The following is a 12,047-nucleotide window of genomic DNA, read 5'->3' on the forward strand; positions in this document are numbered from 1 at the left end:
TCTCTCTCTCTCTCTCTCTCTCTGTGTGTGTGTGTGTGTGTTGTTGTAGAAAAATTACCAAGAGTCTGGAATGAGTAAAAGTATATAAGGTTTATTTACAGGAGAAGTATTGAAAAAAGAATTACTTGCAAATAAGAGAGTAATCGTCCCGACTCGCATGAAATCAGTAGAGACTCTGATGATTCGTCAGAGAGAAACAGTTTTATTCAGCTGGTCCCCAGCTAAAGGTCAAACAACAAAATAATATGAGGAATAGAAGACTTAGTGGCGCCACATTCTTCCAGTTTTCAGACAAAGCCCACATACCACAACAAGCTGATAACCCAAACAGCTATTACTATCTAGCAGGAGCGAAAACCAGCCTCAACTCTGTCATATCAGAGTTCTGGGAAGAAAGTGGTCAGTCTGACCTCATACACACACGCATACACAATGAACACTGTAACTTCAGTATTCTGTAAAATGAGAACACACAACATGAAAATGTAAAAGTGAATGGATTAACAATATTAAATTAAGAAAACTGAATATACATGTGATTATTATTAGTATATATGAGTGATTACAGATATGTGTGTATATGTTAGCTGATATTATTATGTATCCACTTTCTTTTGTATTTACTGCTTTGTATATATTTATTTATTAAGTTTTATTTATGTTCATAACACAAAATATATTGAGTCTGTTGCCAGAATTAATTGTTAATTATATACTACCTGTATCTGGATGGTGAAACATATTAAGTTTGCTAAGTAGCTACCAAGCCTTTGAAAAGTCCAATAAAAACTTGAGTGAGAAAGTGTTCATTTTCAGAGAAAGCAAACTGTGAATGTATGACCAAAATGTGCTTGCAGGAGGACAGTTTTTGTATGTATGTATTTATTTATTTATTTATGTCCTGATTCACACTCCATACCAGCTAGTGGTGGTCATGCACCACTCAACGCTGAAGAAGAAGAAAGACTCGAGCATAACGTCACACGTATGATGGTCAGCGAGTAAAGTTGAGGTGGAGACAGAAGATCTGGAAGATCTGCTTCACTTCCTTTCAAGGTATTTTCTGAAACATTATTTAGTTTTACTTTAAACTACAGCTGGTGGCTCCCACGTGTCTTGGATCCTGACGATTGTTTGTTTGTGTCCTCTGTGGAGACCAGCTCGCTGGAGAGAAACGACGGACTGGAAGAAGGATTCAGACAAAGTTTTTTATCGAGGGATCCTCGACGGGAAGGGAGGTGAGAATTTACAAACCTCGCTGTGATACGTTTGGTTTAATCCAATTATGACCATTATTATATTGAGACCGCCTGGATTTTTGATTTTATGTCTGTAGAAAAAATGTGCAATGAGTGAGTGACTGTCTCTTTTTCCAAGATAACCTGAACTTTAAGTGTTTGGCAGTTATTCAACATTATTGTGTTTATGACCTGGAATAACAGTAATAAATAAAAAAAAAATAAATAAATAATTAAATGAATTAATAAAAAGGGGAAGGGGGGTGTAAGTTTATAACAGCATAAAAACTCTAAAATAACTTGAACAAGCAATTTTACATGAACAAATTTAACTATTTTACATATCCTCCTGACTACCAGAAAAAAAATATTTTTTTTTATTCCCCCGACTGTTTGAAGGGTAATGACAAAACTCTGACAATGAAACTCGTTCTTCTTAATTGAAAAATACAGAACAAAATTCAGGAAATAGCTACAAATGTCCACTACAGAAGACAATTCTCAAACTCTTAAATGTTGTGGTAAAATGTTGTTATATTCATTTAGAAAATGGTTTAATGTGTTCTGAAGAGATATCATAAAGAAATATTACAATAATACTTCAGGACTACATTTGCACAAAAAGAAGTTATGCACTTACTTTTCCTCTTTTTATGAAATGTGATTGTGGTAATGAATGCCACTTTCCTTGAAGAAAAACAGGATGTTCCCAAAGCCCCACCCCTATAAATGTGGTACCATTCAACAGCCCTGGATGTCCTTTTTAGAGAACAAAATGAGTGGGTTTAATAGCGTGCAGGGGGATGGAGATATTCGGGGTTACAAATGTCCTCCACAGAGGACAAATTTATACTACTGGTAGTCAGGAGGATATGTACTAAATGACAAAATGGCAGTCCTGTCCTTTTTAGTTATCAGTTTCTCTGTTTGAAATAAATAAATAAAATCCAGATGTTTTTAGGTGGTGTGGTCCTTGAAGCAGTTCCTCTGCAGCTGCAGACAGAGCTCCACATTGAACACCTCACACTGCCATGGACTGGCCTAAAAGAACAAAAATACACAGAAATTCATACATTCAAATGGAATTTTTGTACCATATGAACTACAAAAATAAATAAGACATGAAAATAAAATGGCATTAGACTGAAATGTGAAAAAGAATACATTACAAATGATAATGAAAAATATTATTAGAATGAAGCTGAACATTATTTTGAGCAAGGTAAATATCCACTGTAGCCTACACAGATTGACTGATTAATTGATTTCTTCATTACAAAAAATAACACAAATTAATCAACAGATTTAAATAAAATGCATACAATAAAATACATTTACATAAAATAATGTTGCTGTAAAGTTGAATCAAACTTTTAGGCAAGTAAATGCCTAACATTGATAAAAAAAAAAAAAAAAAAAACTTTTCTACATACCTGCATCTAATCAAATCAAATTTTCTTTTTTTTTTTTTTTTTTTTGATGATAGTCAGAGAACTAGTGGAATGATGTCTCCTAACCCTGCAGTATCAGTAAGCTGCACTGAGTGTGAGCAACTTTCTTTGAGGATAAGACGATTGAAACGCTGCGAGACATTCATGTGAATGAAGAATTTATTGACTCTATTGCAGCTTCTGTACAAGCTACTGAGTTGTCAAATGGATTGAGTCAAATCTTCATACGCGAGGTCATGTTGGATGTGGAGCCTCCCGCTACAAACCTGGCTGATACACTTCCTTGGATGTGTTCAAATGACACTGGAATAGCTGGGAAGATCCCAAACCGGACCGTCAGACTGATCTCTCCTACTGGAACAGTGATGGTGCCAGACCAAAGTCATCAACCCCGGCCAGAATCTGGTCTGATGTTGTTCGTCGCAGAGGTAAATCCAGCAGGACATTTAAAGCTCCAGCACTCACTCCACCACCTGAAGTCTCACTGCATAATAAATATGAGAGACTGACTCCTAATAAAATGAATGATAATGAATGCAATGCAAGGATCAATAAAAACCTGAGAAACAGCCCTAAAACTCAGCCAAGGGCTAACCAGACCATGAGAAGAGGCCAAAATTCCACAAACAGGAGGACTAGAGAAGCTATCGGTGCCTCCACACAAACACTCTGACTGGGGACTCTATAACAGCATGTGAGGATGGCAAAGATGGAAAATCTAACACTTTTTGATACATCAGTCAGGGAACTGATAGAGATCATGCCGACCATTCTGTCTTCATATCCAGCTGGTATGAAGATTATTTTCTACACGGGGTCTTTTGATATTCAGAGGAGGAAAACTGGCTCCGAGATCCTGAAGAAATTACTAGTGCGGGTAAAAAAAAATGTAACTTTTCACTAGATTTTCTTGGCCTGAACACATTGTTGTCAAACGCATATATCGCCCATGAAATAAAGTTAATTGATAACTTGAATATCTTGTGGAACTGTAAGGAGCGATTCAGACCTGATGGTGTGCATCCAAATCTAACTAGATGCAGATTACTTGCTGCACATCTGCGTCATGCTGTTGGGACGGCAAACCCAAACATGAGTGTACAGATAAGAGCGAAGGACACAGCAGAGAGGAGATCAGGGTCCTTGCTGTAGTTTTGCTACTACTGACAGCTGTTCTGAGATCAAGCCTGGACCCAGTAGGATTCCTGTGTTAGTAAAATAAGGAATCAAACACGGTCAGTTTGTGGGGTGAATCGATCTAATCTGTTAACTGTACCTTGTATAACTCAGAATACAACAGAGACCAGAGTAAACTTCATAAAGCTGCTGTACTTAATGTTAGATCTCTGTCCAACAAGTCACTGCTAGTTAATGACTTCATCATTTCTCACAGTTTAGATTTTCTTTGTCTGACAGAAACATGGTTAACAGAAGACACAAGTGCTACAGTTCTTAATGAAACAGCACCCCCTCATTTTAGTTTTATGAATAAAAGTTGAATCAGGAGGAAAGGGGGAGGAGAAGCTGCCAGACATCCAGGACACTGCAGATTTTATTGATTAATTTTCTAAAGTGTCGGTTGTCTCTGACCTTGTCTGACCATTTTTTTATTTACTGACCACCCAGAATGTCCAACCAACCTGCTCCTCGGTTAGAAAGAGGTACATTAATGAAAGAACAAGTGCTAAGTTTGTGGAGGCCATAGCTATGTTACCAACAACCAGTGCAGAGTCAGTTGATGGACTCCTGGATCATTTCAGTCTGAAATGATGCTGTGGCACTGATAATAATCAATAAGAATCAAGAGCACCTTGAGCAAACAGAAAACACCATGGAGAAACACCACTGTGGTTACCAGCCTAAAAAGAGAATGCAGAAAAACTGAGTGGAAATGGAGGAAAAATAAACTTCAAATTCACTATGAGCTGCAAAACAAAGGCTGCAAAACTAAAACAATGAGCTGTGCAAGGCCAGAGAGCTGCATTTATCTGAAATGATTAACAGGAAAGTCAATAACTCATCTGCACATCTGCAGCTCATCCACAACACTGCTGCTAGAGTTTTTACCAGGACTAAGAGATCTGAACACATCACACCAGTTTTGAAATCTTTACACTGGCTTCCAGTCAGTCACAGAATAGATTTTAAAACCCTTCTGCTTGTTTACAAACCCCAGAACGGTTTAGTCCCAGAATACATCTGTGATATGTTCAGAGAATATAAACCTAGCAGAGCTCTTAGATCCAAAGACTCTGGTCAACTAGTCCAGACCAGAGTCCAGACTAAACATGGAGAAGCAGCATTTAGCTGTTATGCTGCAAACAAGTGGAACAAACTGCCAGTGGAGATTAAACTTTCACCAAATGTAGACATTTTTAAATCCAGGTTAAAAACTTTTCTTTTCTCATGCATCTATGCATGAAATCTGCACGGTAACTTTTTAACTCGCTTTTATTCATTTTTATGTAATTTAATATTTTATTTTGATTCTTGCCATGTGTTGCTGCCTTTTACTATTTCTTAATATCTGTAACGCTTTTAATGTTTTATGTAAAGCACTTTGAATTGTCCTGTACATGAAATGTGCTATACAAATAAACTGCCTTGTCTGTTAAGCACTTTTCTTACATAAGTAGCACAAAGTGTTTTAGATAATAAAATGCACACAAAAATTATGTTTGCAACTAAAAAAAAGAGCCCAGCAGTTAAAACTCCACACTTACAGTATCTCTCTCTCTCCCACACACAATCTCATACCCAAAGCAAATCCCCCACCCCATCTCTTTACACAATAAAAATATAATATGGCTTTGCCCTACTGTAAGGAATCTTGGGGGTCTGTCCACACCAGGACCACAAAGACTGCCACCATGAGGACAGCCCGGGGCCCACACCACAGCCATTTGGGCAGCAGTGCAGGGCCTTTAGCCACCCAGACCACAGCCATTCCCATGGCAACAATCCTGCAGACCAACCAGGTAATGGTCCCAGGGTGGAGGGTCCCCATGAGGAATGCACTGGAGTTAAAATTGTTAAAAGTAGAAAATGAAATAAACCTAAAAACAATGAGAACAAATAGGAAAGACAAGAGTGAAAGTTAAACTAAAGGAGCTCATAAAACAGTTTGTCTTAGTAAACAAGAGTCATAAAAAAACAGAACTGAGGAAATGACTAAAACAGTTTTTTTTTTTAAATAAGTAAAAAAAAATAAATAAATAATAAAATGGAGTAGCCTAAAAAAGGTAAGATAACATTGTGACATTTCTAATGTGTGGAATAAAATCCAACTCATAGCTGAAAAGGACACCCAGATTTCTCACTAAGTAAGAAAGATAAAAATTAGTGGGAGTCAGTGTGGATTTTTGTTGCAGCACAACAGACCTGAAAATAATTATTGAACAAACCTCAAACTGTCATCTAAACATAATCAGCCACATATTCACTTCTCAGAATGAAGCCATTTGCAAAAAAAATCATATTTGGGAAAATAACAAATAAGCCTAAGCTGTTTCTCTCTGTTCGTCTTTGCTCTCCCTCCTAGCTGTTCCACCTCTGAGTGCTTCGCTCATTTTAAATATTCAAAAAATAAAAACTTTATTGCTGACATTTTGACCAGTCGCCATTATTTGTAACAAGTGACCAGAACAAATCATCTGTAGGTGCAATCCAATCCAGTTTATTTATAGAGCACAAACACAACACTGCGGACCAAAGTACTGAACAATAAAACAACAAATTATTTACAAAACATGTAAATAAATACATAAATATATAAATACATAAACAGTCAAGAACTTATAATGTTGCGCTTCTTTAACCCTGTTAATAGTTCAGCGCCCCAGGTTCAAGTTATTCCCCTTTATTTTTAGGATGTGTTTACCACTTCTTAGCTCATTGTTCTTCAAAGGTCACAAGATCACCACTTATAAACATACATCACAAAAGGCACTTTACTAAAATATCCCTAAATTTATTTAACCCAAATAAAAAGAAAGATTTTGTATTACCACTGTAACACCCACTGGCTCATATGATTGCTAAATGGAAAATAAATTTAGCCAGTCCTTATAAAACCCTAAATAAATTTAAACAGGTAATTACTTACCTTTTAACAGAGTCTTAAGTTCTGGGTCCACACATTCACTTAAACACCAGCTGGTGATCAGAAAAAAAAAATAAAACCGGGTGCAGGCCTGATGAGTGCTGCAGAATGTGGGAGCCAAAAAAGTAGAGACCCTTTTACTCAAAATCAGTGAAAAAAACAAAACAATTTGGCATACTTACACTTTTAGAAGAGTCAGTGTCAGTGTGTTTTATACATTTTGATTTGAACTGTGAGCAAGAATGAGTTATAGGAAAGTGTTTAAGTCTTTTTTTTAAAGTATGAATGTTAAGTAAGAAAACCTGCATTATTTAAAGAATTAAAAAATAAATGGAAGTGCTAGCTTCAATGAACTTAATGGCACTTCTGGTAAATTTCTTTCCCTTGAATTTAGATTTAATCCATTCTTTTTCATAAAAATGCCTGCTCAACAAGCCATGAACGTTATTAATAGGGATGCTCCGATCAGGTTTTTTGTTGCCGATTCCGATACCGATCACCCATGAGTGCCGATCACTGCCGATCACCGATAATCACATGGATTGGCTGTAATTTTCTTATAAGCACTGCCGACTATTTGATGTGGAAAAGGAACCATAAAATCCCCCTAATTTAGACAATAACATGTACATAGTACAATGCTCTATCTTTCAGTAATCAGTAGTACTATATTTTAACAGACTGAAAACACATAAGGCTCTCATAAGGCTAAATAAGAAAGTAAAACAAAATCTTAATATTGCTAAAAACAAAAAGCCAAGTAAAAGAGGCGTCCTCCACCACTGAGAACGGTTGGTCGTCAAGGCCGATTAACTGAATTATTTTTGTGGTTATTTGCTTGACTGTCACGCTCATACGGACGAGTGTTGGTAACTGTTGGCTGCGCTAGCTGCGCTCTGGCTGCACCAGCGTCTTCCTTTCATTCTGTGCAGTGAGCCTCGAAAATTCAGCGTACTCCGTCAAGTGTTTGTTCTTTAAATGCCGTATTAGATTCGTTTTATTGAATGATTTTGACGTACTTCCCCCGCGAGGTACTTTTGCGTTGCACGTGTTGCAGGATGCAAACTTTACATCATTCTCACACACAGTGTAAAACTTCCACACGGCAGACATGTTTGCTTTGGATTTGCAACCGCACGCATGCAAATTGTGGAGGAAAGCGGGAGCTATGACACTGCCCGCAGCGCTTCTGCAGGTTGCAGAGTATGAAATATAGGTGGTCAGATTTTGTGATCGGCAACAAAAGGCATTGATCGGCGAACACCGATCACATACTTTTTTACGGATATCGGCCGATAATGATCGGTGTCCGATCGATCGGAACACCACTAGTAATTTGGTTATGCAAGTGGGTTATAAAGCTGGATTTACACTGCCATTAAAATGGTGATTTTAATTGTCTTTGACTGACAAAGAGTGTTAGAGTTCCTTTAGCTGGCCTCTTTCTGCACACAACACAACCTAATGCAATTTTGGCCACTAATCACAAGTCACATGCATGACATAGTCCTTGGATGACGACACTATTCCAGGTCACCAAACTGCAGCTGAATGTATGAAGGGTCCTCTTGTAAACTATGTGCACATGGTTGCAATGGTTGTTTTGGCGCTATTTTATCTCCTGAACTCTCCAAATAGGATAAATGCTTTACACAATCATCTTAGCCCTACAGATGCTTGGAAAGATTTCTATTTGTTATTGGTATAATTCTTGTTTCCAGCATGTGATGCGTGTTATTCTGCTGTCTTATACATCTATTGTGTGTTGGTCGATGCCCCTGGGATTAATCTTTTTTTAGGTCTTCTGTGGTGCTCATAAAAAAAAGGATTATGGCAATCTTTAAAAGCTTTGATTCTTAGATCTCTGAATTGCTTTTGGCCACACGCAGATTAACAACTGCCACTGCTGTCAGCATTTGTAATCCTCAAGCGAAGGACTGTTTATGCACGCTGCAAGCATTCTTCAGTGTTCATGTCAACAGAATGGCAGTCTTTATTGCTAATAGCTATTAAAATGCAAGAAAGATCAATATGGTCATATAATCCAAAGCTTTGGTAGCTGTGTACTTCAGGCTTGTTTAACTACCTGCTAACACCCATTAAGACAAAATAAAATAGAATTGGCCTTGCTCATGCTAGTAATCTTTTTTATTTGTTTATCTTTTTTAAGATACAGTATATGCATAAAAATATACAAAACCTTTAAGAAATTAAGCACTTCTCTGTTAATGTTAGATACTGCTCTCTACACGAATACACAACCAGAAAATGCAAATAACCACACATTTAAAACAGTTGGTGTATTGATATACATTATCTTCTTTACCACAGCAGATTACCACCAGTGGATCATCCAGACCAGTGACTGTCTACCATGTTGTCCAGGTTAAGGACAACCTGTTCCCTAAGGCCCTGCATCTCTGTTTACAGATGGGCTCACACCAAAGAAAAGGGCAAGCCCCTCATGCTCAACCCTCGCACCAATAAGGTAGGCAGATTGCAGACATTGTCTTCACGTGTCAGCATTTATTAAGAAATGGTGAAGTTGTAGCTTATAAACACCCTTAAATTTGTCACCCTGTTTGGTGAAGATCCATGTAGAATGTGTCAGTGTCTGAAGTTAACCCAACTGAGAAAAAACTCAGATATTGGCTTCATGTAGTCTAGCAAGTGGATAGCTTCTTTCTGTGTAAGGTTTGTGCTTAACAAGAGTTATGAAGTATCCCTTGTCGACCTTTAAATGTTGAGGAGCCCCATATAAATTTGAGAATAGCAGGGAATTCTTGTTTGCTGGACTGGAATTCAGGTTGGTCAGGACAGGTCAATGCTCCGCAAGATAAATCAAATGAACTGCATTTTTAAAATGCCTTGCAAATGTAAAGATTATAAGCACATTAAGGAAAAAAACCAGCAAGTGTACTTCTTAATTCTTGTTTGGGGGAGTAAGTACAATGTTAGTTAAATACATGATATCAGAAAAAAGAAAAGAAAAAAATATATTGTATTTCTCTGATTTAAACCAGACTCAAAGATGTTGGCCAACTGAAAGGGAACTTTAGTGGATTTATCAAAGTTCAGTAACACACCCAGACAATGTAGTCAGAGGTGGGATGTTTCTGCATAAACATGTTAAGTTGGATTTAATGATTACATGTACATGTTATCACTCACTCCACAATTGTGTTATTAAAGTAGCATTGTAGGTTGTTTGGGACCTACAAGAACACCTTAGAACTCTATACTGTTGGAAAACACTGTTTTTGCTATTTCTGTGTATTAAACACATAGAAATTAAATTTCTATGTGTATTAAATTGTTTGATGTTTCATAAAAAAAATTGTTTTCATAAATATTATTTAAAATAGTTGAATAGTGCTTTGAAGCTTGGATTGTAATGGTTTCCTGCAAGGATCTCCAGTGACTTAAACCTATAGTTGACATTTGTAATGGGAAACTTTAGCTGCTTAAGGTGACATGATATCTCATTCTGTAAGCTGTGCATATTTTGCCCAGATTAGACGTGTGTTAAAAATAGACATGCCAGCGTACCTATACACTAGTCACAGGCCAGCTGCCAACTAATCCCATCGTTTGGTTGAACGAAGTGAGTTTTGATGTTACCTGTTGGTTTATAGTAGGGATGCTCCGATCAGGTTTTTTGTTGCCGATTCCGATACCGATCACCCATGAGTGCCGATCACTGCCGATCACCGATAATCACATGGATTGGCTGTAATTTTCTTATAAGCACTGCCGACTATTTGATGTGGAAAAGGAACCATAAAATCCCCCTAATTTAGACAATAACATGTACATAGTACAATGCTCTATCTTTCAGTAATCAGTAGTACTATATTTTAACAGACTGAAAACACATAAGGCTCTCATAAGGCTAAATAAGAAAGTAAAACAAAATCTTAATATTGCTAAAAACAAAAAGCCAAGTAAAAGAGGCGTCCTCCACCACTGAGAACGGTTGGTCGTCAAGGCCGATTAACTGAATTATTTTTGTGGTTATTTGCTTGACTGTCACGCTCATACGGACGAGTGTTGGTAACTGTTGGCTGCGCTAGCTGCGCTCTGGCTGCACCAGCGTCTTCCTTTCATTCTGTGCAGTGAGCCTCGAAAATTCAGCGTACTCCGTCAAGTGTTTGTTCTTTAAATGCCGTATTAGATTCGTTTTATTGAATGATTTTGACGTACTTCCCCCGCGAGGTACTTTTGCGTTGCACGTGTTGCAGGATGCAAACTTTACATCATTCTCACACACAGTGTAAAACTTCCACACGGCAGACATGTTTGCTTTGGATTTGCAACCGCACGCATGCAAATTGTGGAGGAAAGCGGGAGCTATGACACTGCCCGCAGCGCTTCTGCAGGTTGCAGAGTATGAAATATAGGTGGTCAGATTTTGTGATCGGCAACAAAAGGCATTGATCGGCGAACACCGATCACATACTTTTTTACGGATATCGGCCGATAATGATCGGTGTCCGATCGATCGGAACACCACTAGTTATTAATTTATTTTTATAAATGTACAACAGCCCCTATTAGTAGTTTAGTAATATATTCTCACCTTCAAGTTTAACCACAAACAGGTGAAACTTTCATAGTTTTCTTTTGAAAAATAAGAACTTACATTTGAGTACTTGCCGATACCAAGTACTAATATGAATCATTAATGTTATAGTTTAGGGTTCAAGTTGTTTATTTATCCCGTGCAAAATGCAGTGAAATGCAGCTGTACATGCATCCGAAGCTGTGCACACCCGTTTACCTCAAGTAAAACAACACGGTAGAAACTAAAAAGACAATAAATATAATAAGCCTTTTTGCAATAATTGTGCAGCACCCAGCCCCTCCTGTACCACAATGCCAGCTTCATGTTTCGGATGTATGATGTGTGGAGGGTCCAGGCTGCATAGATAACAGCAGTCATGATTTTTCCCAGGACCAGCTGGATCCCTTTTGTTTATTAGAAGGTTCAAAATATCTGTAGTGTTTGGCAACAGAAAGAGAAAAGTAGCTCGGTCAGAACACAGAGAGCTGCTTTCTAAAAGGTTTTCAAGTAGAATTAACATACCCTGTGAGCCACAGAGTGCCCCCAAACATAGGGTAAACAATTCTAAACCCATCAAGTTAGCTTTATTAAATGTTAGGTCATTAGTAGGGAAAACATGTTTAATTAATGATTTTATAACTGAGCACAACCTTGATTTTATGTTTTTTAACTGAAACCTGGTTAAACCAAGA

The 12,047-nt window shown here is 37.5% G+C and overlaps 1 protein-coding gene across 1 annotated transcript in view; it reads left to right on the forward strand.

Moving 5' to 3' along the window:
* LOC121633509 overlaps positions 1–12,047 on the forward strand; it is a 94,818-nt gene that overhangs the window by 45,126 nt on the left and 37,645 nt on the right. The gene's annotated exons all lie outside the window — the stretch shown is intronic.

This window comes from Melanotaenia boesemani, chromosome 22 (assembly GCF_017639745.1).
Source record: "Melanotaenia boesemani isolate fMelBoe1 chromosome 22, fMelBoe1.pri, whole genome shotgun sequence".
Lineage (NCBI taxonomy): Eukaryota > Metazoa > Chordata > Actinopteri > Atheriniformes > Melanotaeniidae > Melanotaenia > Melanotaenia boesemani.